A 24,085-nucleotide genomic window follows, 5' to 3' on the forward strand; every position below is an offset into this window, starting at 1 on the left:
GGCGGCTAACCCGGACGATGAGAGGGACGGAGTAGTGAATATGTTCCTCAAAGAGCAGTTGCTCAGTGTTGTGTGTCCAGAGTTGCGCCAGCACCTGCTGAAGTTGAAATGTTTTTGTCCTTGGGACCTTGCAGAGGAAGCAGACCGCTGGGAAGGTACCAGGGGTTCTGTAGAGTCATTAGGGAGTGACTCCAAAAGTAGTGGGTCAGGGATCTTCCAGCCCAGCGTGGTGGAAGAGGCTCAGTGTAGCCCAGCTAGGTCCCTGGTTAGTGAGAAGGGTGTAGGGGCTGACTGCCTGGCTCAGTGGAGCAGGAGTCAGTGGGTGGCTGAGAGCCCCCAGAGGCCCGAAGCCCTGTCTCAGAACCTGGGTGGTTTCTTGAGGGAACACCAGGTTGGGGACCTAGGCTGTCCTGTTAACCCATTTGAGGAGGATCTCCTAGTGAGTAGAGGACCTGGAGCGTCTGTAACCAGAGCTCCTATGGTTCTAGAGGCTGGCAGTACCGCTCCGGTAGGGAGGGTACAGGAGTCCAGAGTGAGGAGTGATTGGGGGAGTTCCCCAGTGGCTGGACCAGTGGGTCAGGGACTACCCAGTTGGGCTAGGTTCCCGTGTAGTGACCATGGTGACACCACTTCTGGTCTGGGGGATCTTCGCGCACTGTCAGGTGGACAGGGAGCGGGAGATCTGCGCCAGACAGACAGTCACACAACACATGGGCCATGTGTTAGCCTCAGGGGGATTGCGTGTGAATCCCCAGAAGTCCTGGAGTGCCAGGCAATTGTTCCACCGAAGGTTTTAGACCAGAGGTTGGAAGGCCAGGTTCAGGATCAGCCTGACCTGAAGGGTAGGACGACTGTAACCAGTGTCCTGACCGGTTCTTCTTCCAGAGGAACTTCTCCAGGTGGGAGAGGGCAGACCTCTGGAAGGGGGTGCAGAGGGTGGGAGAGCCCACCTCTGACCCCGGTGCAACCTGAGTGGATAAGTCCTGGGTTGGAATGGCGTTCTAGGTGTACCCCTCGCCGGAGGAGGAGGAACCCTAGAAGAAGAGGTAAGGGGAGGAGAGCCTTCCCTGAGACTCCTGGTCCGCCTGAGGTTGTAGGCCCTAGGCTGGAGTACCAGTGGCAGTCTAGTCCTGTCTTGCAGACAGGAAGAGTGGAAAATGGCTCCTATTTGCCAGGGTTTACTACCCCCCGCTCTGCGAATTGGCATGGACCAGTGGCACCTGGGTGGCCCAGGGCCTGGTCCTGGCCGCGGACAACTTGGGAGTACCAGTGGGGTAGCCCAGTTGGTCCAGACAGTGTGTTTAGAAGGAATCCCATGGGTTCACCGTGGCGTAGAACAGGAGGGTGTCCCTGCAGTTGTGGGCCCGCGTCCGTGTTCTATCGCCCCAAGCAGGGAAGTCCATCACGGTGGTGATTGGTCTCCCCTGCGTTTTGGCTGGAAGGGGGTTATGTTGGACTTTGGCCCTTAGGGCAGGTTCACCCCTAGACTTTTTGCTTGAAATGGTGACCTGGAGATGGTGATTGTTGGATTGTGCGCACTTTCACTGTGTCCCAGTGGAAAGTGCGTGCGCACTCTGATGAGTGCATGTGCTGAGCTAGGCCTGCCCGCCCATAGGAATGCATGGGGAATGTATGTGTCCCTGGTAGTTCCTGATGCGTGGGGTGTACAGGCTTGAGTCTGGTATGTGTGAACTCGTGTGAGTGAATGCTGCGCAACGGTGTATGCAGCATGTATGTGTCTAGTAGCGAAGCGCCATTTCTAGACATGGCTGTACGTGTGCTGTGAGGGTGCTGGCGTGTGATTGGCTGGAGCTGGCTGGCATGCCAGGCTCCAGGAAGTCTGGATGGGTCTGCCCGGTGGTGAGTGGGAGATTAGCATGAGTGATGTGTGGGAGGAGTGTACCTGTGTCCTGGATGGGCTGGGTTTTCCCCACACAATGCTGGCTCCGCCCCCCTGTGGTGTGTCTAATGACCCAAGCCCTGCCAGTGAATAGAGAGGGTGGTTGAGGTAAACAGAGTACTCAAGAACCAGCTGCGACTGGTTCCGCCCCCACTCTACACCCTTGAACAAAGGCATGCACTGTATAAAAATGGGGCTGTGTCCCCACAGAAGTTGTTCTCTTCCAGGATCCTGACGGGGCTGTTGCTGCTGCTGGGCCAGAGGACCGCCACTTGGGGTGTCTCCCTGCCTGGAGACCCAGTGTGCTGGCTCTGGGCCCAGCTTTGCCCCTTACCTGCCTACAAGGACTTTTGCTGGGTCCTTTCCTGATTTATAGCGCTAGGAGCGCTTGGCTTTTCCCTCTAGCGCTTGAGAGCGCTTTGTTTCGTCCTAGCGCTGGGAGCGCTGGGGTTTGTGCCCACTAGCGCTGGAGAGCGCTTTATATTGACCCCGAGGCGCTTGGGAGCGCTTTCGTAAGGCAGGTGCCCACCCTGCATTCTTGCTGCTCTAGCGGCTGCCCACGCCGCATATTTGCGTGATTTATCACCCCCGGATTGCCACTACAAGACGAGCTTCCCTCGGGCCGCCGCTCTGCCCACGGCGACCCGGAAGCACCTCTCTGGCCGGCCAATCAGAAAGCAGGCCGACGGAAGTCCCGCCCCCACAGCCGCGACCCGGAAGTCAGGCAGGCCGGGGGCAGGACAGAGAGGCAGGCGGAAGCTGCTGCCTGCCGGGGCTCCCATGTGAAGGGAGAGCCCCGAGAGAAGTGCTGCAGGGAGCGAGGCTCCTGTGTGAAGAGGAGAGCCCCGCCCGTTCTGAGGAAGCCGAGGAGCGGGAGCCCTCGAGGAGGAGCTGCAGCACCTGTCCACAGAGAGCCGGTGAGTGGAAAACCGGCTGGGGGAGCGGGAGGGGGGAGCGAGGTCGCGCCCCCCCTGTGCTGTGCTAGCTTTATGGCCTTGGGGTGCTAAAGCCCCTGAGAGGCTCCTGGGGCATCTAGATCGTTTTTGAGCCTGTCGAGGCTCCACCAGTCTGGGGGCAGTGTCCTTTAAGTGCAGAGTCCCCCGTGAGGGATTCCAACGAAGCGCTATAGTTGTGTAGAGCCACGAGGCTCCAGGGGCATTTTAGGCACAGCGAGTCTCCCGAGCGGGGCTCCTAGCTAGCGTGGGCCATTGTCCTCGAGTCCCCCAGAGGGGGGACTACCACAAAAAGGTGCCACAGTTGTGTTTGAGCCTGAGAGGCTCAGAGGGGACATTTTCTTGCTTTAAGAGCCCAGAGAGGCTCTGAGAGGGCCATTCGTTTTGTGAGCCCAGAGAGGCTCTGCAGTGCCACAGTGGTGGTTCTTGAGCCAGAGAGGCTCCAACGTTGCCCTAATTTCCCTGCACCAGTTGCCCAGCACTTTGTGGGCAACTGCTACGTTTAGGCCCCCCCTGACATTGGACACAGGGCGTCCTAGCCCCAGAGAGGCCAGTTGGCCTAGGGACAGTCACAGGTGGTGACTTACGTGAGTTTGGCGCAGTTGTACTTTCTATGCACCTCTGAATGTATTGTTTATGCGTCATGTGCCTTTACACCTCTGAATGAATGTTGTTATGCATTGCATCATGTGTTTTCCTCTTACACCCCTACAGGTATTGTAATACATAGGTGGTTGTTTTCTCCCTAGTACAGGTGGTGCTAGTGAGATCCTGGTTACCAGTAGATACTGGTTGTGTGCTATTTTGTGCTAAAGATTTTACATGCAAAAGTGCTATTTCTGAAAGTGCTACTTCTGATTCCTGACAGTGGTCCAGGTGGCCCTGTCTTGTAAATAATCCCTTGTAAATTCTGCCCGTGCCTCTGGCACATTGTAAAGTGTGTGTTTTATCTAATGTGTTTTGGTGTAATACAAAGGCTATTTTTTATATAACCTTGTGTGGAGTTTCCTTTGTGGTGGGCCTTTGGTTGTTGTTGCTGGGGTGCGTGCGCAAATACTTAGCCTACATCGCCTCCAAGTTTAGCCTTGCTGCTCGCGCCACGTTACCTAGAGGGTGAGTAGGGGTTATCTTGGCGTGTAACTCCCTTGCCCTGACTTGGGGGTGGTGGTCTCTGACTGACTTTGGCGAAAGCCCTGGCCAGCCGGGGATCCCATTTCCAACACATACCATAGCACACCACACCATTTTGTAGCACACCATACCATACCATACCACACCATACCATAGCACACAACACTATACCACACCATACCATAGCACACCACACCTTACTATACAAAGCACACCACATCATACCATTGCCCACCACACCATATCACACCATACCATAGCCCACCATCCCATACCATACCACACCACAACATACCATATCATTTTCATGAACAGTAATATTCGGAGCTAATCATCGCAATGATATTTACCTTTATAAATCTTCACCGCCTCTGGGCCCCGAATCTTCACATTATTACACCTGTAGTAACACATACATGATCTTTGTATTAAAGAGCAATGACAGCTACAGGAACAAAGGATGAACATCACATAAGACCTGTATTTGAAATCAGATTTATATTAAGAGCAGCGCCTGCGGACTAGAGCTCAGTGTGAGTCACTGTTCATACACAACAGTCAAAGCTCTAACGATACCCAAAAGTACCTTCAATATCTTCTGATAGGAAGTGGGTGTTCTAAGCCAAATAGCTCAGTGAGACCAGTGCGCTTCTTGTGAGGCCACGGAGTGCCTCAGCGTGGTTCTTCTAGGAGCGTCCGTTGGTTCAGTGAAAGGGGGGCTGACTAACTGGTTGCATCTGCTCCTGGTGGAGTCTTGTGTATATACTTAAAAATTCACAGAAAAACCATAGGTTTCAGGCACGTTATAGTTAGTTGGACATTTCATTCATACAAAACAATAGAAATTCCGGTGTTATAGTTAGTTCAGCTAACTATACCTCACACACCCTCAATGCACTTCTGATGACATCACATATTACATCACTCATGACATGGTCAGTGACATCACTGATGACATCACTGATGACATATCAAATGATATCCCTGATTACATCATCCACGTGAAAATCTGATACATCTCCTCACACCCTAATGTAACCTTTCATACACCCACTCTAAAATATACACTACCATTTTCGAAACCCTACACACACCAATACCAGTTACTACATACACACTGACTGATTTACAGGTCTACACACACATCCAGTCATTCACCCATACAGTCACTCATACATGCAGTCACTCATCAATACAACACTATGATACGCACTCAAACAGCTACACAGACGCCCACACACCACCACTCATCCAGAGTTACTCACACATCTAGTCAGTCATGCAAAGAATCAATCACACTCCCATTTACTCACCTTAAATTAAATACACACCAACTCACTTATTCCTACAGAAACTAATCCATACTTACTCTCTTCTACAATCACTCAAACAAGTACACATTCATCCATAAACCCACTGTCACAATCACTTACTCTCACATATACTTATTTAAATACACAATTACTGAAATATACTGTCTTTTACCTATGCAGTTACTCGCACATTTACCACTAAGACATCCATTCACTCACCAACACACCAATAAGCTCACTCACCCACCCATACAGCTGTTTCCTTATACAGTCTTGAACCCATACACCCAGTGTATTAACCACTCACACATCTCTGCAGAGTCACACACTTGCCACCCACACATACACTGAGGCACCCATACAAATACTCAGGTAACCAAACAATAACTGATATAAACATTCATGTAGCTACTCATCAACGCATGCACACACTTACACACCAAGTTACACACTGATACAAAGATTCACACAGTTTAGTCACTAACCCATGCATTCAGAAACACGTTGAATCACTCACTCATACAGTCACTCGCACACCCACAAAATCATCCATACAGACACTCATACACCCATTAATTTCTCAATACACCTTGGAATTTATTTATATAAAGCATATTTCAACTTTACAGAAGCACACAGTCACTGTATGGTGTTATCAGTGATGTCATGAATGATGTAATATGTGATGTCATCAGCAGTACATTGTGGGGGTGAGAGTTATAGTTAGCTGAACCAACTATAACGCCGGAATTTATATGGTTTTGTACGAATGAAATGTCCTTCTAACTATAACGTGCCTGAAACCTATGGTTTTTTTCAGTGAGTTCCAAAGTTTTTGAGCTAACTATAACGTGCCTGAGTTTAGTGTACCTAATCCTACAACAAATACTATAAAATACCGAGCCAAAGTGGGGGCCTGTCTGGATTTATGTGTGAGGTTAATAATTTTGTTACACATATTGTGGACATCTTTTTTTTAGATGTTTTAAAAAGTGCTACAGATTTCCAGACCACTTCAGAGCACTTCACTTTGCTCCCTTAACCATATTCCCTACTCAGTTATTTGCAATTATTAATGTATAAATTTGCCTCTATTTGTACATGAATTTAGTAATTGTGTTACCTAGACTTTTAACTTATTTGTTTATTACATGTTTAAATTTCGGAGAATTTTATTAAGAAAGTTATAGATTCAGCAACAATATAAAAAAATAAAAATTGAAACAAGGCCATGGTGTTACAGGCATGTGTAACAGATGTGAAATGAAAAGTTTTATAAAACACACAGTACACATTTGCCAGATAATTCTAGTTTCGCTGCTCACCAGATACAAAGGCGATACATGAATCTGCATTAAAAATGCTCTGTTTTCCAATCCAAAATTATTATTTCTTTAAATGTGTGGGTGCCGTAACGGTGAAAATATTTACAGATATTGCACAATCTGATGAAACATGCACCTTAGCTATATGTTGACAGACACCCGGCTCCCGGGCACCGCCGCCCCTAACACCCCCGGACACCTTTCCACTGACGGTATGTTTCCGGCACCTTTCTGCTGGGTTTCGCTTTGGGCCAGCAGGGCGAAGCGCATGTCTGTGCAGGGCGAAGCGCATGTCTGTGCAGGGCGAAGCGCATGTCTGTGCAGGGCGAAGCGCATGTCTGTGCTGGGCGAAGAGCATGTCTGTGCTGGGCGAAGAGCATGTCTGTGCTGGGCAAAGAGCATGTCTGTGCTGGGCGAAGCGCATGTCTGTGCTGGGCGAAGAGCATGTCTGTGCTGGGCGAAGCGCATGTCTCTGCTGGGCGAAGAGCATGTCTGTGCTGGGCGAAGCGCATGTCTGTGCTGGGCGAAGCGCATGTCTGTGCTGGGCGAAGCGCATGTCTGTGCTGGGCGAAGAGCATGTCTGTGCAGGGCGAAGAGCATGTCTGTGCAGGGCGAAGAGCATGTCTGTGCTGGGCGAAGCGCATGTCTGTGCTGGGCGAAGAGCACGTCTGTGCTGGGCGAAGAGCACGTCTGTGCAGGGCGAAGAGCATGTCTGTGCAGGGCGAAGAGCATGTCTGTGCAGGGCGAAGAGCATGTCTGTGCAGGGCGAAGAGCATGTCTGTGCAGGGCGAAGAGCATGTCTGTGCAGGGCGAAGAGCATGTCTGTGCTGGGCGAAGCCCATGTCTGTGCTGGGCGAAGCCCATGTCTGTGCAGGGCGAAGAGCATGTCTGTGCTGGGCGAAGCGCATGTCTGTGCTGGGCGAAGCGCATGTCTGTGCTGGGCGAAGAGCATGTCTGTGCAGGGTGAGCCCTTGGGGGCGTTCGGCTCCTTGAGGGCATCCATCACGCATTGCTTCCCCCGCTCTGCCTGCCTCTCCCAGGTGGGGTTCAGGCCTCGGTCCTCCGGTCCAGTCCCAACCAGGCCTTGCTCCGAGGAGGCTGGCGGCACAGGCAGGGTGTCCGGCCCCTGTGAAGGGCGCAGGGACAAAGGCTGGCGGCACAGGCAGGGTTTCAGGTCCCTGTGGAGGGCGCAAAGAGGGAGGCTGGCGGCACAGGCAGGGTGTCCGGCCCCTGTGGAGGGCGCAGGGAGGGAGGCTGGTGGCACAGGCAGGGTTTCAGGCCCCTGTGGAGGGCGCAGGGAGGGAGGCTGGTGACACAGGCAGGGTGTCCGGCCCCTGTGAAGGGCGCAGGGACAAAGGCTGGCGGCACAGGCAGGGTTTCAGGTCCCTGTGGAGGGCGCAGAGAGGGAGGCTGGCGGCACAGGCAGGGTGTCCGGCCCCTGTGGAGGGCGCAGGGAGGGAGGCTGGTGGCACAGGCAGGGTTTCAGGCCCCTGTGGAGGGCGCAGGGAGGGAGGCTGGCGGCACAGGCAGGGTGTCCGGCCCCTGTGGAGGGCGCAGGCAGGGAGGCTGGCGGCACAGCCAGGGTTTCCGGCCCCTGGGGAGGGCGCAGGGAGGGAGGCTGGCGCCACAGGCAGGGTTTCGGGTCCCTGTGGAGGGCGCAGGGAGGGAGGCTGGCGGCACAGGCAGGGTTTCAGGCCCCTGTGGAGGGTGCAGGGAGGGAGGCTGGCGGCACAGGCAGGGTTTCAGGTCCCTGTGGAGGGCGCGGGGAGGGAGGCTGGCGGCACAGGCAGGGTTTCGGGTCCCTGTGGAGGGCGCAGGGAGGGAGGCTGGCGGCACAGGCAGGGTTTCAGGTCCATGTGGAGGGTGCAGGGAGGGAGGCTGGCGGCACAGGCAGGGTTTCCTGCCCCTGTGGAGGGCGCAGGGAGGGAGGCTGGCGGCACAGGCAGGGTTTCAGGTCCCTGTGGAGGGTGCAGGGAGGGAGGCTGCTCGCCGGCACATGCAGAGCGGGAGGTGGTGGGAGCAGGTGCAGAGCAGGCACAGAGGTGGGAGTAGCTGTGGGGAATGAGAGCTTCACGCTCCACAGAGAGCAGGCTCATGGGCAGGGGCTGCCTGGGATCAGGTACCGGTGAGGGTTGCAGGCAGCAGGCAGAGCAGCGTGAAGTAACCCTGAAAATAGGATTTTTACAGGGAGCAGGCAGGGTTACTGCAGGCATGCTTGAACCAGGCATGTATGTACTAGATGGGAGTGATCCAGAGGGCAGGGAGTCCACAGGAAGCAGGTAGGTGCGCTGCGGAGATGCTGGGAACAGGCAAGTCTGAAGGGGAGTGATCCTGAGTGCAGGGTGTTCACAGGGAGCAGGCAAGGATGCTAGAAACAGGCAGGTATGGAAGGAAGTGACCCTGAGTACATGGTGTTCACAGGGAGAAGGCACCGACAGTGCGGGAAGGCTGGACACAGGCAGGTATGGGGGAGACTTTTCTCGTGCCGGCTGTTCACAGAGAGCAGGCAGGGTCATGCGGGGTAGCTGGAAGCAGGCAAGCAAGGAGGAGTTTGTTCTTATGTAGGCTGTTCACAGGTAGCAGGCTAGGGTGCTGCGGGGATGCTGGAATCAGGCAGGTATGGTATGAGGAAACTGTTTTAGTGCAGGCTGTTCACAGGGGGCAGGCAGGGGTAATTAGTTTGGCTGTCCGGAACACGGACTCCCCCTGAGTGCAAGAAGAAAGGGACCCTCAATCTTGTTACATATGTTAAGGCACCCCGGGGCGCATGTGTCCCGTACAGAAGCAGGAAGTCACGAGAGCTCACCAAGTGAAAGTGACGTGAAGTGCACGCGCCAGCGTGAAACACAGCGCCAAGAGACAGTTCTGTGCTGCAGAGAGTAACAGTAGCGATAACACGATCTGTGCATTGTAGCTGTGTTTACATCTGTATAGCGCTTCATAAGCTTGACAACGCTCCGAAGCTTTTCGAGAAGGGGTAACACGCTACTCTGGTATTCACCTGGATGGAAATGTGTAGGTGGCCTTGTGTGTGAGGATCTGAGCTGGTAGAATGCAATAACAACAACACCACAACCGATGACAACTATCAACACCACAACCGACGATACCGACAACACCACAACTGACGACAACAATAACAACAACAACAACTACAGTAATAATAATGATGATATTAAAAAATAGGAGCAGGCGCTCAATTAAATGAAGCGCGGGAGCCCACTCTTCATTTTAAAAAACTATTTTGGAGGGATTTACCGACCCAGCGCAAATTTCGCCGAAATAAAAAGAAAAATGCTTTTTTTTGGCCCTGGGTGTCCTTGTGGGACCCCCTGAGAAGGCCTAGGTGGTCAGGGTGATTCTAACCTACCCCCTTTTCCTCTCTCACCTTTGCTTCCCTGTTTTCTTGTGACTCGGTTCTATCGAGTCACAAGATGGCTGCCAACACTTCTTGGTTTGGAGTGTTGACAGCCAATTAGAATAAAGCTTGTGGACGGTAGGGTCTGCGGATCCACCGTGCTTCTATATATCAAAACTTTTACTTTTGTATTTTCTCAACAGCTAGTGAATGGATTTACACCATTTCAAATTCAAATTCAAAAAATTCTTTATTTCGGCCAATTTGGCCATAAAAGAGTACACAATAAAAGGAAAAAGGGAAGAAAGGGGGAAGGGAGGGCAGGTAACATTTAAAATTCATTTATATACACATGACAATATTTTCATACAGGCAAAAATACCCACTCAACTATGCCACATTAAAATTAATTAAAAATGGCATCAAATACAGCACACGTGTTTAAAAGCTTTAAGGCTAGCAATCAATTTCTATTAATTTACGTCTCTTACACCACATAGCTTGCAGAAATTTAGAAAGTGCAAAAACAATAGGGCTCAGTGTACTGGTTTTAAAAATTCTAAAAGCATCCAAGCAATGTTTAAAACCCAGGTTTCTGCACAATGGTATCAGCCAATATTTTCTTGGTTTTGTGTATGCTGGACAAAAGAAGAGAACATGGAGTGCATCTTCTAAGTCCCAGCTGCAGCCCGGGCAAGACTTATTAGAGGAGGCCGTCCACTTGGATGAGGGGTAAAGTGCCATGTCGCCATTGGATAAAAAGTTTCCGAGCTAAAATCGGGAAGACAACATCCATGAAGTCCTCGAAATAATAAGAATTTTTGAATTCAAAAAAGGAATTGGTGAGGGTGCCTGCATTAGGGGCCGTAGATAAAAGTTCCAGCTTTTGCCCTTTGTAGATTTTAGTGAACATTTTCCGTGAAATCCTGCCACAAGCCCTGTCTGGCTCTTCCCACATGGGCTGAAGTCCTAAACTTAAAAGTTCACGCTTGATGAACGCGAGCCAGGGAATTTTGCCCACACAGTTAAGGCTCAGGATCTGTTTGAGTTCATCCCTGTAATTTATGAGATCTGGAGTGGTCCATAGTCTGTGCCAGAACCTTAGAGGTTTTACTGTTAACTCGTCTGCAATGGGCGTCAGTCCCAAGTCTAACCTCAGTGGTGTTAGTGGGGTACTCTGGGGAAGCGATAATAATCACCTTACAAATTTAGACTCAACTTTTGTGATTTCCGGGGCAGCACAGTGGCCCCACAGCTCACCTCCATATAGAGCAGCTGCCCTTGCTTGCGTCTTATAAATCTCCAGGGCAGGACTCACTGGCCTAAAGCTTGAAGAGTTGGAAAACTTTGAGATGGCACCCGACAGCTGTGAAAGTTTCATATGGGATTTCGCCTTTTGCAGTCCCCATGACAAATTTTCATGAAGTGTAACACCCAGGTACTGAAAAGTCGTGACCCTTTCCAGGCATACATCGCCCAATGATGGATTAGCGCGAGTCGACACTGGCGGGTTAAAAATCATGAATTTTGTCTTGTCGGCGTTAATCTCAAGGCCTCTACTTCGACAAAAGTCCCCAAAGCCATTCGGTATCCTCTGGATTCCCATGGGGGATTTGGAAAGTAGGAGGGTGTCGTCCGCGAACATAATCGCCGGCACCCTCCTACCAGCCAGCCTTGGGGCGTCATTGTTGGGGACGCTGTCCAGATGTGAGATTACCCCGTTGACATAAAGGCAGAACAGGGTCGGTGCTAAGACACAGCCCTGTCTCACCCCCCTGTCAACGGGGAACCTTGGTGACAGCATCCCGTTCTTGCCACAACGGACCTGGGCAAAGTTCCCCTCATGTAATCTCATGAGCAGTGCTAGAATCTGATGTGGAAGGCCCAGATCATGAAGGACAGCCCACAATTTCCCCCTAGGAACTAGGTCAAACGCGGACCGAAGGTCCACAAAGACCATGTAGAGGCTGCCACCCTCTACCTTCACCGTCTTCCAGTACAATAGGATCAGTCGGAAAATTTGGTCCATAGTGGACGTATTCCTTCTGAATCCCGCCTGGAAGGGGCTCAATACATCGTGTTCCTCCATCCACGTCAGCAATTGGTCCAGGACCAGTCTTGCAAATATTTTTTGTTGTACGTCTATCAAGCTAATTGGCCTGTAGTTGACTGGGAGCAGAGGTGACCCCTTCTTAAATATTGGGACTATCTCTGCCCCCAGCCAAGTACTAGGAACTTTCATGCCTCTCGAGATGGCGTTAAATACCACAAGGAGATAGGGGCCCCAGATTTCAGGTTGATGTCTAAAGAAATCCCCCGGTAATTTATCAAGCCCCGGGGCCTTTCCCGCTGATAGTTTGCATATTGCACTTATCACCTCCCCCAAGGTGAACTCCAGGGGCTCCTGCTGATCTTCTGAGACTTGTAGGTCGGGCAAACTAGACAACACAGCTTCCCCCCCATATAGACCTTTACACCATTTAAAAACAAGCATTTACAATGCAACGGTCTCGCCTTTGCAAAAGTTAGAGCTATTGGCATTGTAAATGACAAACTTTTTATTGATGTGTTGGTTTTGAAAACAGAGAAATAAATGGCATTGTCATTTACAATGCCATTAGCTTAATCTTTCGCAAATGCGAAACCTATTGCATTTGCACACACACACACACACACACGCACACACACACACACACACACACACAGACACACACACACACACACACACAGAGCCACACACAGAACCACACACACATACACAGAGCCACAGACCACGCAACTCTTGGTGTGTCCTATCTGCGTTGGCAATTATCACCCCACTCTCGGCATTCGTCCCCCGGGTGTTATTTACTTCGCAGCAAGTTTGCTAAGAAAGCTAGTTGAGCAAGAAAATCTCCAAAACATGTTTTTTCCCCTCTCGGAGCTTGATGGAATCAGTGTGGTGGAGTTGTATTTTTCCACGCTATGACTGGGGTTTTTGGTGAGAATGTCCTTTGGGTCGCTTTTGGTGTTGCAGATGGGTGATTTTCGGGAGGTTTGAAGAGAGAGAGGAACCCCTTGGACCTTTCAAGGGAAGTGAGGTTGTTAAACCAGTGTAAAGAAGGTATACCCTTGAGAATGATTACAACATAAGCTAAAACTTAGCCTTCAAGAAAACAATCTATCTGTAAGTACTCATGTAAACACAAAAGTGAAAGAATAACAAATTTATTGTACTCAAGGTATGATTACCTTATCAAGACTTTCTTTGGTTGTCTGTAAGGAGCTCCTTAACATAACCGCTCCACCAAGCTAGAACTGAGAGCCCTCGTAATTCAGGCACACGACAACTCTTTCAAGTTTCCAACCCAAGGACACTGCATAATCCATATATCTGCAGAGAACCATGAAGAGCAACCCACAGTAGCGGATCGTCACTAGAAATCTATACTAGGTCTTCCAATATATCTCCAAAAGAGAAGTCTGAAGAACGATCCCCACAGGAGGATTACCATCATAATCGTTTTTAACAGAACCATCCGAATATTAACATTAGCTACAATTACGTCGCATTATTGGTAATAATAAGACTCCCAAGGATCTCATTATTATGATAATTGTACAGATTCCTCAATTCGACAGACAACCAAAGAAAGTCTTGATAAAGGTGGACCACATTTACCCACAACCACCGAAACGCGTCGACGCTCCTGTATAGTACAATTAGAACCTGCACCATCAATGTTTATATCCCAAAAATTTACAGTGATAAAACAGTGGTGTTTATAACCAGGATTTCTTTTAATGTACAACTTGTATTTTACCATTTGTGTGATTTACAAAACTTTGTCTGTCTACTGTTTTGTGCTGGTCACAATGGTATACACCTGTTACAACGCAATTTTTACTCCGCACTACCACTACAATGCGACCATTACAACGCATACCATTACAACGCATTGCGCTGGGGGGCGCTCTAGGATAGGGAATAAGTTTAATTTTCTATCCAACACCTTCCCTAGTGTCCACGGGGACTGGAGTTGGAATAGAAAATTATACTTACCACTATCCAGCACCTCTAAGCGCTATGCGTTGTAACGGTATTCGTTGTAAATACCGCGTTGTAATGGTATGCGGAGTAAAAGTATGCGTTGTAACGTCATACATCCGGTCACAATACATGTGCCGTTGTTGTTCCATACATCTTTTAGTATCATAATTTGTATAGAATGTGTTTATGAATTGTTTTTAATCATACCTTGAGTACAATAAATTTGTTATTCTTTCACTTTTGTGTTTACATGAGTACTTACAGATAGATTGTTTTCTTGAGGCTAAGTTTTAGCTTATGTTGTAATCATTCTCAAGGGAATACATTCTTTACACTGATTTTCGAGAGGGACAGGGGGGTATGTGGTGCTGTTTTCAGGGAGCGGGGGCTCTTTCTGTGGCTGCCATGCAGCACTTCCTCCTCCCGCAGCCCCCATCTTTCTTTTCTCTCTCCCTGCTCGGAGGGAGGGAGATAGAGAGTGAGAGAGAGAGGGCAGCTCTCAGCTCCAGCCAAAGTGCTAAATGTAAAACAAGTATCAGGAAGGGAGTTTAAGAAAGGAAGATACAAGCCTAACATGATAAAATGTACGACATGTTGTAGAAAGGATCTGGTAGAGGGAGAAAAATGGTTCTGAGAGAGAGAAAGGAAGGAGAAGGAGAGATGGACAGGAGCCGATCAGATGAGAGCAATAAAATGGACAGTGGTAATATTTAAGCTAATAAAGGATCGAATTGATGGGTGGAAGAGCCAAAGGGACTTCAAGAGGAACAAGCATTTGCAATGCAATAGGTCTTGCATTACGAAAGTTTTAGTTATTTGTCCTGTACATGACAAATTTGTTATTTGTGTTATTTTTGAAAATTAAGAAATTTATAGCTTTGTCATTTACAATGCTAATACTTTTTTTTTTACAATGTGACACCTACAGCATTTTTAATGCAACATGTTTTGTATTTACGTGACTTAAAAGTATTGATTTTACAAATAACAATGTTTTTTTAAATAAGAAATACTTAAATAAAAGTTATTGTAATTTATAATGGAAATAGCTTAAACTTTTGTAAATAACTTGTGAAGATTATGTTCAGTATATTTTATCGTGACTAAAATATAAGAACAGAAAGGAAATATCAACATTTTTTGTGACATTTGTAATAAAGCTTGAAACATTGAGAGAACATATTTGAACCAGTTGTTGTTGAATGTTTTCACAGATTGATACTGTAGTGGCGCTGAGTGATGTTGTGGTGGCAACAAGTGATGCTGTGGCGTTCAGTGATGCTGTGGTAGCGTATAGTGATGTTGTGGTGCCCCTGAGTGATGCTGTGGTGCCCCTGAGTGATGCTGTTGTTGTGCGATAGATAGAGTGAGGGCGATAGATACATAGAGTGAGGGCGATAGATAGACAGAGTGAGGGCGATAGATAGAGTGAGGGCGATAAGATAGATGGAGTGAGGGCGATAGATAGAGTGAGGGCAATAGATAGATAGAGTGAGGGCGATAGATAGATAGAGTGAGTGCGATAGATAGATAGATTAGGGCGATAGATAGATAGAGTGAGTGCGATAGATAGATAGAGTGAGTGCGATAGATAGATAGATAGAGTGAGGGTGATAGATAGAGTGAGGGCGATAGATAGATAGAGTGAGGACGATAGATAGATAGAGTGAGGGCTATAGATAGATAGAGTGAGGGCGATAGATAGATAGAGTGAGGGCGATAGATAGAGTGAGGGCGATAGATAGAGTGAGGGCGATAGATAGAGTGAGGGCGATTGATAGATGTGTGTGGTTGTGTGTGTGTGTGGTTGCATGTGTGTTGTTGTATGTGTGTGCATGCATGGTTGTATGTATGCGAGTATGTGGTTACAGACGGATGTATGTGGAAGAGAGCAGCAGATCAGCATATTATAAGAGAACAGGGAGTTAAAGAAGGATGCGTGTTGAAGAGATCAGCAGATCAGCACAGGAGAAGAGAACAGGGAGTTGGAGAAGTAGGCGGTGGAAGGGAACAGCAGATCAGCACGAGAGAAGAGACCAGGGTTTTGGAGAAGGGGGCGGGGTGGAAGAGAGCAGCAGATCAGGATGGGAGAACAAAACAGGGAGTTAAAGAAGGAGGCAGAGTGGAAGAGAGCAGCAGATCAGCACAGGAGAAGAGAAGAGAACAGGGAGTTATAGAATGAGGCGGTGTAATAGAGCAGTAGATTAGTAGGGGAGAATAGAAGAGAACAGGGAATTAGAGAAGGAGGAGGGTGGAAGAGAGCATCAGATCAGCACAGCAAAAGAGAACAGGGAGTTAAAGAAGGAGGTGGTGTGGAAGAGAGCAGCAGATCAGCACAGGAGAAGAGAAGAGAACAGGGAGTTAGAGAAGGAGGTGAGGTGGAAGAGAGCAGCAGATTAGCACAGCAGAAGAGAACAGTGAGTTAAAGAAGGAGGCGGGTGGAATAGAAGAGCAGATCAGCACAGGAGAAGAGAGCAGGGAGTTGCAGAAGGAAGGGGAGTAAAAAACAGCAAATCAGTAGAGGAGAAGAGAACAGGGAGTTAGAGACGGAGGTGAGGTGAAAGATAACAGCAGATCAGTACCAGAGAAGAGAAAAGAAAAGGGAGTTAGAGAAGGAGGCGGATGGAAGAGAGCAGCAGATCAGCACGGGAGAACAGAACATGGAGTTAAAGAAGGAGGCGGGTGGAAGAGAGCAGCAGATCAGCACAGGTGAAGAGAACATGGAATTAAAGAAGGATGTTTAGGGGAAGAGAACAGCAGATCAGCACGGGAGAAGAGAACAGGTGTTGGACAGGCCACATGAAGGGCTCGCTCCCTCCCCGCAGGACAGGGCCCGGGCCACCGTCAGCACCATTGCCCGGCCCAGCCGCCATCTTGGACACGGCACCACGCGGCCGCGCGGCCTCAGCCCGACCCCAACCCTGGGCCTGGCCAGGCCCCGACATCCCGGCACCACCCTCCACCCAGGAGGTGAACGGACCACTTGGCAGGTCAATGGGAGTACGAAGTGTCGATGGCTCTCCCCCGCCAGGTGCCGAGCACCCCCAGCCTCCTCGGGCGCTGGCTCCACCCCCCTGCTGGGTGTCTGGACTCCCTCATCCCAGACCTCCCGACCTCCAAATGCCAGAAACCGGTCCCCGGAAGCTTGTTTCCTTCCCAGTGTAAGAATTGGCTTTTGTAGTTTGGTTTGCCCTGTTCCCATCATGCACTGGGACAGGAACAGACTAATTTGCATACAGCCAGGTTCTGAAACTGGGATGGTGCAATGAGTTAAAAAACGGTGTTGGATCTAGCCCATATCTTTTGACTGGGTGAGAGTATTCTGCTTAATTCAGAGACTCTGTCCCTCACCACCCCTTGTTGTAAATAGACCTATAACGGAGGCAGCCCCAGGACAGGAAGGCAGTTGTATCCTGGAGTCGAGAGACACCGAGAAGAACTCATCCTTGACGGACTGTTGGCGCTGCCACAGCCCTGCCTTGTGAACTATTGTCCTGCCTGCTGGCGCTGCCGCGGCCCTCTGCAACCTTCATCCTCGTGGGACCTGCTGGCGCTGCCGCGGCCCTCTGCAACCTTCATCCTCGTTGGGACCTGCTGGCGCTGCCGCGGCCCGTAGTAACCTCCATCCTCGTGGGACCTGCTGGCGCTGCCGCGGCCCGTTGCAACCTGCATTCTCGTGGGACCTGCTGGCGCTGCCGCGGCCCGTTGTAACCTTCATCCTCGTTGGGACCTGCTGGCGCTGCCACGGCCCGTTGCCACCTACGACCTCTTCGGGACCTGCCGGCGCTGCCGCGGTCCGACCCATCCGAACACCGAGCTCGAGGATTGTGAGCTATCACCGTTACACCTCAGTACCCGTAGGTACCAAGACTGTCCCGCTACCCCCTTCCCTTACTAGAGACTAGAATTGAGAGGATCATCGTGTCCTGATCGCCTTGTATCGTACCACTCTACTACCAGAAGTGCCTATAAAAGGTGTTACCCTGATCTTTGTGTGGTGTCCATCTGTGGGGGGGAAGTTACCTGTCTGTGCGATCACTGTGCTCGGCCGACCCTCCAGGTCTCCGTCTAACATTGGTGGCTAGCGGCGCGATCCGAACCAACGCGTACCGTACAGACAGTAACTCACCCTACGACTAAAACCACAATGACGACCAAAGAGAGCGGATCGGCGGAGAAGTTCCAGATGGAAAAGCTGGAAGAATACAACCACCGAGAGCTCAAACAATTTTGCATGGACTTAGGCATTGCTACCACCGGGCTAAGCACAAAAGAAGACTTCAAAAACGCCCTAGAGGCCTGGGCAGAGACAAATACCGCAACCCCCCGGGACCCCGCAGCCCCGGAAGTCAACACCACCCGGACGGAGGAACGGAGAACAGGCCCTTCCCGTGAAGAGATCCAAGAGCGGGAAAAAAATAGATTACACGAGTTAGACTTGGCACGACTCAGATTAGACGGAGAATTGAAACTGGCGGAACAAAAAATAAACTTAGAACACTTACGGCTCAGAGAAGAGCGAGAGGAAAAACAGAGACAGAGAGACCTCGAAGAAAAAAGACTGGCATACGAGCACGAGTGCAAACTAGCGGAGATAGAAATACGCAAACTGAACAAAACCCTAGGGGTGCCCGAGCAACCGCACTCCCCGGGTCCTACCGAGCAGAAGGTCCACATCCCCAAGGATGTGGTCCGAGAATATCACCGGAATGACGACATACAGCAGTGGTTCAAGTCGCTCGAAGTGACTGGGGAGCCGGTCTATGGGGGAGATTCGTCAACGAGGGTCGTGATGCCCTGCTGCAGCTTCCGGACCATCAAATGACGTCCTATGACCACATGAAGGCCGCCCTCCTCAGTCGATATGGGCTTACACCCGAAATGTACCGCCAGAGGTTCCGCAACTGCACCCGGATCCCAGGTACGACGTGGTTGGAATACGTGAACTATTTCAGCCGAGCCTTCGAGGGGTGGATCAAGGGTAACAACGTAACCACTTACGAACAACTCTTCAATATCATTGTGTGGGAGCACCTCTCCAACAACTGCTTCGTCGAGCTCAGGCAGCACCTCCTCGACAGTAAATTGACTGAACCCCGGCAGCTCGCCACCGAGGCTGACCGGTGGGAGAGCACCCGAGTGGCCCGGAGTGGGCCGAATGAGCAGAACAGAACCAACCAAGGTCATCATCGTCCCCGAGGAGGAGGAGGAGGCCCGGGCCGGGGCAGAGACGCCGTCCCGGCCGCACCCACTAACGCCACCCCGGCCCCAGCAGGCCGGGGAAACCCCCCGATGCGCCCGGGGTTCCGAGCTAACGTGACGTGTCATCGATGCCAGCGAGTCGGCCACTATGCCAGTGACCCGACCTGCCCGAAGAACCAGGCCCCCGGGCCCCGCCAGATGGCGGCCGCCGCCCTGGGAGAAGAACAAGTCTCCGAAGACACGGAGACCTATGAGTCGGAGCAGTTCGAGTGGGAACCCGCCGCCATGACCCTGGCATGCCTAGGAGGAAGAGACATGGTCCCGCGGACTCCCCTGCCCGCCAACACTCGGAAGTACAGCCAATGGGTGAGCATCAATGGGCGCAAGGCCGAGGCCCTGCGTGACACCGGGGCCAGTGTGACGGCCGTCCGCTGTCACCTGGTGACCCCAGAACAAATCCTACCAAACGTACTTTGCCCCGTCCGATCGGCAGATAACTCGGAGAGCCTGTGTCGGATGGCCTGCGTCCCCTTCGAATGGGGAGGAGTGTCCGGCATGCTGAAAGTAACTGTCCGTGACGATGCCCCCGTAGACTGCCTCCTGGGGAACGATCTCGAGAGCTCCCCGTGGGCCGCTGTGGAAAGAAGAGAGCATCTGGGGATGTTGGGTCTCCCGGACTGGGCGTGCGTAACCACCCGGTCCATGGCCACCCGCACCATCCCTAGACCAGAAGAACCAGAATGGGCAGCACCTCCGCCCTCGATCACTTCAGAAGAAGACTTCCTCCAGACCGACCACCCGGACCCCACCCCAGAGGGGTCCACACAGCCCCCCGAGCTTCCCGACCTGGCTCAGTGGCGCCAAGAAGGGGGGCCCACCCAGGAACAATTCCGGCAGGAGCAAAAGACCTGCCCCTCCCTCGAGGGATTGCGACAGCAAGCGCTCGCCCAGAGCCAAGGAGACACCACCGGGGCCCACTGGGTTTATTGGGACAATGACCTCTTGTACAGCGAACAGAAAATCGCAGAACTGGGGGCCGGGCGAGTGCTGGTGGTGCCCCTCCACTTCAGAGACTTCCTGTTGAACCTAGCCCATGATGTCCCCCTGGCCGGGCACCTGGGCCAAGACAAGACCTACCACCGCCTGGTGACTCACTTTTTTTGGCCCAAAATGAGAAATGACGTATCCAACCATTGCCGGTCCTGCCCGACCTGCCAGGCCAGCGGGAAGAGCGGCCGCAAACTCAAGGCACCCCTACAACCATTCCCCGTGGTGACCACCCCGTTCGAAAGGGTGGGAATAGACATTGTGGGGCCCCTGGACCCCCGAACAGCACAGGGGCATCGCTTCATCCTGGTCCTGGTGGACCATGCTACCCGCTATCCTGAGGCGGTCCCCCTTCGTACTATAACAGCCCCAGTAGTGGGTCGAGCCTTGATGGGGATCTTCTCTCGAGTGGGCTTCCCCCGGGAAGTCGTCAGCGACAGGGGTACGAACTTTATTTCAAAGTATATGAAATCCCTCTGGCAGCAGTGCGGAGTCACTTACCGCTTCACCACCCCCTATCACCCCCAGGGGAACGGACTAGTCGAGCGGTTCAACCGCACCCTCAAGGGGATGATCATGGGGCTGGAAGAACCCCTACGCCGCCAGTGGGACGTGCTACTACCGTGCCTCCTCTTCGCCTACCGAGAAGTCCCCCAGAAGTCCCTCGGCTTCAGCCCCTTCGAACTCCTGTACGGACACCCCGTTCGCGGGCCTCTCAGCCTAGTGAAGGAGGAATGGGAGATGGCCCCCCTAAAGACCCCCCCGGACGTCTACAAATACCTCCTGACCCTCCGCAATCAGACCCGGAAATTCAGGGAAATCGCTAAAGCCAATCTAGAGGCCAGTCAAGAGGACATGAAGAAGTGGTACGACCAACATGCCTCCTCCATCGAGTTTGAACCGGGTCAGCAGGTATGGGTGATGTCCCCCATCGAACCGTGTGCCTTGCAAGACAAATGGACGGGGCCCTTCAAGGTGATCGAGCGCAAGAGTCCCGTCACCTATCTCATCGACCTGGAGTCCCCCCGGAACCCCCTCCGGGTCCTCCATGCCAACAGGCTCAAACCCCACTTCATGCGCTCGGAACTCAGCCTGCTGATGGCTACCGACAGTGGTACGGAAGGAGACTCCGAGCCCCTCCCTGACCTACTGAGGACTCGGGAAAGGGATGGCTCGGTGGACGGGGTCCGACTCTCCGAGGCCCTGACCCCAGAGCAGCGTCAAGATTGCCGGGCCCTCCTGCTGCCGTTCGCAAACCTGTTCTCCCTCGCACCCGGAGTCACCTCCTGGTGCCTGCACGACGTGGACACGGGGGACAGTCCTCCTGTCCGACACCGGGCGTACCGAGTACCGGATCGGGTACGTACATGCATCCAAGAAGAAGTCTCCAAGATGCTCGCCCTCGGGGTCATCGAGCCTTCGGACAGTCCCTGGGCCAGCCCGGTCGTCTTGGTCCCCAAGGCCGCGGCACCGGGCACCACACCTGAGCTCCGATTCTGCGTCGACTATCGGGGGCTGAACGCGGTCACCCGAACCGACGCTCACCCTATCCCCCGCGCAGATGAACTGGTCGACCGCATGGGGGCAGCCCGCTACCTAAGCATCTTTGACCTGACAGCGGGCTACTGGCAGATCGGCCTCACCCCCAGGGCCCAAGAACGTTCCGCTTTCTCCACCCCGGACGGACACTACCACTTCAGAGTGATGCCCTTCGGCATGAAGAACGCTCCAGCCACCTTTCAAAGACTGGTGAACCAGGTATTGGCGGGCCTCGAAGAATTCATCGCGGTATACAGCCGCCACTGGGCAGACCACCTCCACCACCTCCGAGAGGTCCTGCAGGCCCTCCAACAGGCCGGCCTCACCATAAAAGCCAGCAAGTGCGAAATCGGCCAGGGGTCCGTAACCTACCTCGGACACCAAGTGGGGAGCGGTCTGGTGGCTCCCCTCCAACTCAAGGTAGCTGCCATCCAGTCCTGGCAACCCCCCGAGACACAAACAGAGGTCCGAGCCTTCCTGGGGCTCACCGGATACTACCGGCGGTTTGTGAGGGACTATGGCAGCATTGTGGGGCCCCTCACGGAACTCACGTCCAAGAACAGTCCAAAGAGAGTCAACTGGACGCCCGACTGTCAAGCAGCCTTCGAGACGCTGAAGGCCGCCATGTGCACCGCTCCTGTACTCCAGGCCCCCGACTACAGCCGCGAGTTCATCGTGCAGACCGATGCCTCCGCCATGGTATTGGGGCCGTCCTCTCCCAACTGAACACCGAAGGGGTGGACCAACCAGTGGCCTTCATCAGCAGACGCCTACTGCCCCGAGAACAGCGCTGGAGCACCATTGAGCGAGAGGCCTTCCCTGTGGTATGGGCCCTCAAGAAGCTCCGGCCGTACCTCTTCGGAACCCATTTCCGGGTACAGACGGACCATCGGCCCCTGCAATGGCTCATGCAGATGCGGGGGGAGAACCCCAAACTATTGCGATGGTCCATCTCCCTGCAGGGGATGGACTTCACTGTGGAGCATCGCCCTGGTCAAGACCACGCCAACGCGGACGGCCTGTCCCGCTTTTTCCGCCTCGACGAGGAAAGTCCCCAAGAAGATGGGTGACTCTCCCCGCCTTCAGCTGGGGGGGACGCATGTTGGACAGGCCACATGAAGGGCTCGCTCCCTCCCCGCAGGACAGGGCCCGGGCCACCGTCAGCACCATTGCCCGGCCCAGCCGCCATCTTGGACACGGCACCACGCGGCCGCGCGGCCTCAGCCCGACCCCAACCCTGGGCCTGGCCAGGCCCCGACATCCCGGCACCACCCTCCACCCAGGAGGTGAACGGACCACTTGGCAGGTCAATGGGAGTACGAAGTGTCGATGGCTCTCCCCCGCCAGGTGCCGAGCACCCCCAGCCTCCTCGGGCGCTGGCTCCACCCCCCTGCTGGGTGTCTGGACTCCCTCATCCCAGACCTCCCGACCTCCAAGAGCGAGGGTCCGGACATCAAAGGGCGCCAGACCTATAACGGAGGCAGCCCCAGGACAGGAAGGCAGTTGTATCCTGGAGTCGAGAGACACCGAGAAGAACTCATCCTTGACGGACTGTTGGCGCTGCCACAGCCCTGCCTTGTGAACTATTGTCCTGCCTTCTGGCGCTGCCGCGGCCCTCTGCAACCTTCATCCTCGTGGGACCTGCTGGCGCTGCCGCGGCCCTCTGCAACCTTCATCCTCGTTGGGACCTGCTGGCGCTGCCGCGGCCCGTAGTAACCTCCATCCTCGTGGGACCTGCTGGCGCTGCCGCGGCCTGTTGCAACCTGCATTCTCGTGGGACCTGCTGGCGCTGCCGCGGCCCGTTGTAACCTTCATCCTCGTTGGGACCTGCTGGCGCTGCCGCGGCCCGTTGCCACCTACGACCTCTTCGGGACCTGCCGGCGCTGCCGCGGTCCGACCCATCCGAACACCGAGCTCGAGGATTGTGAGCTATCACCGTTACACCTCAGTACCCGTAGGTACCAAGACTGTCCCGCTACCCCCTTCCCTTACTAGAGACTAGAATTGAGAGGATCATCGTGTCCTGATCGCCTTGTATCGTACCACTCTACTACCAGAAGTGCCTATAAAAGGTGTTACCCTGATCTTTGTGTGGTGTCCATCTGTGGGGGGGAAGTTACCTGTCTGTGCGATCACTGTGCTCGGCCGACCCTCCAGGTCTCCGTCTAACAACAGGGATTTAAAGAAGGAGTTGGGGTGGAAGAGAACAGCAGATCAGCACGAGAGAAGAGAAAAGGGAGTTAGAGAAGGAGGCGGGTGAAAGAGAACAGCAGATCAGCATGAGAGA

This window comes from Lissotriton helveticus, chromosome 5_1, assembly GCF_964261635.1.
Source record: "Lissotriton helveticus chromosome 5_1, aLisHel1.1, whole genome shotgun sequence".
NCBI classification, from domain to species: domain Eukaryota; kingdom Metazoa; phylum Chordata; class Amphibia; order Caudata; family Salamandridae; genus Lissotriton; species Lissotriton helveticus.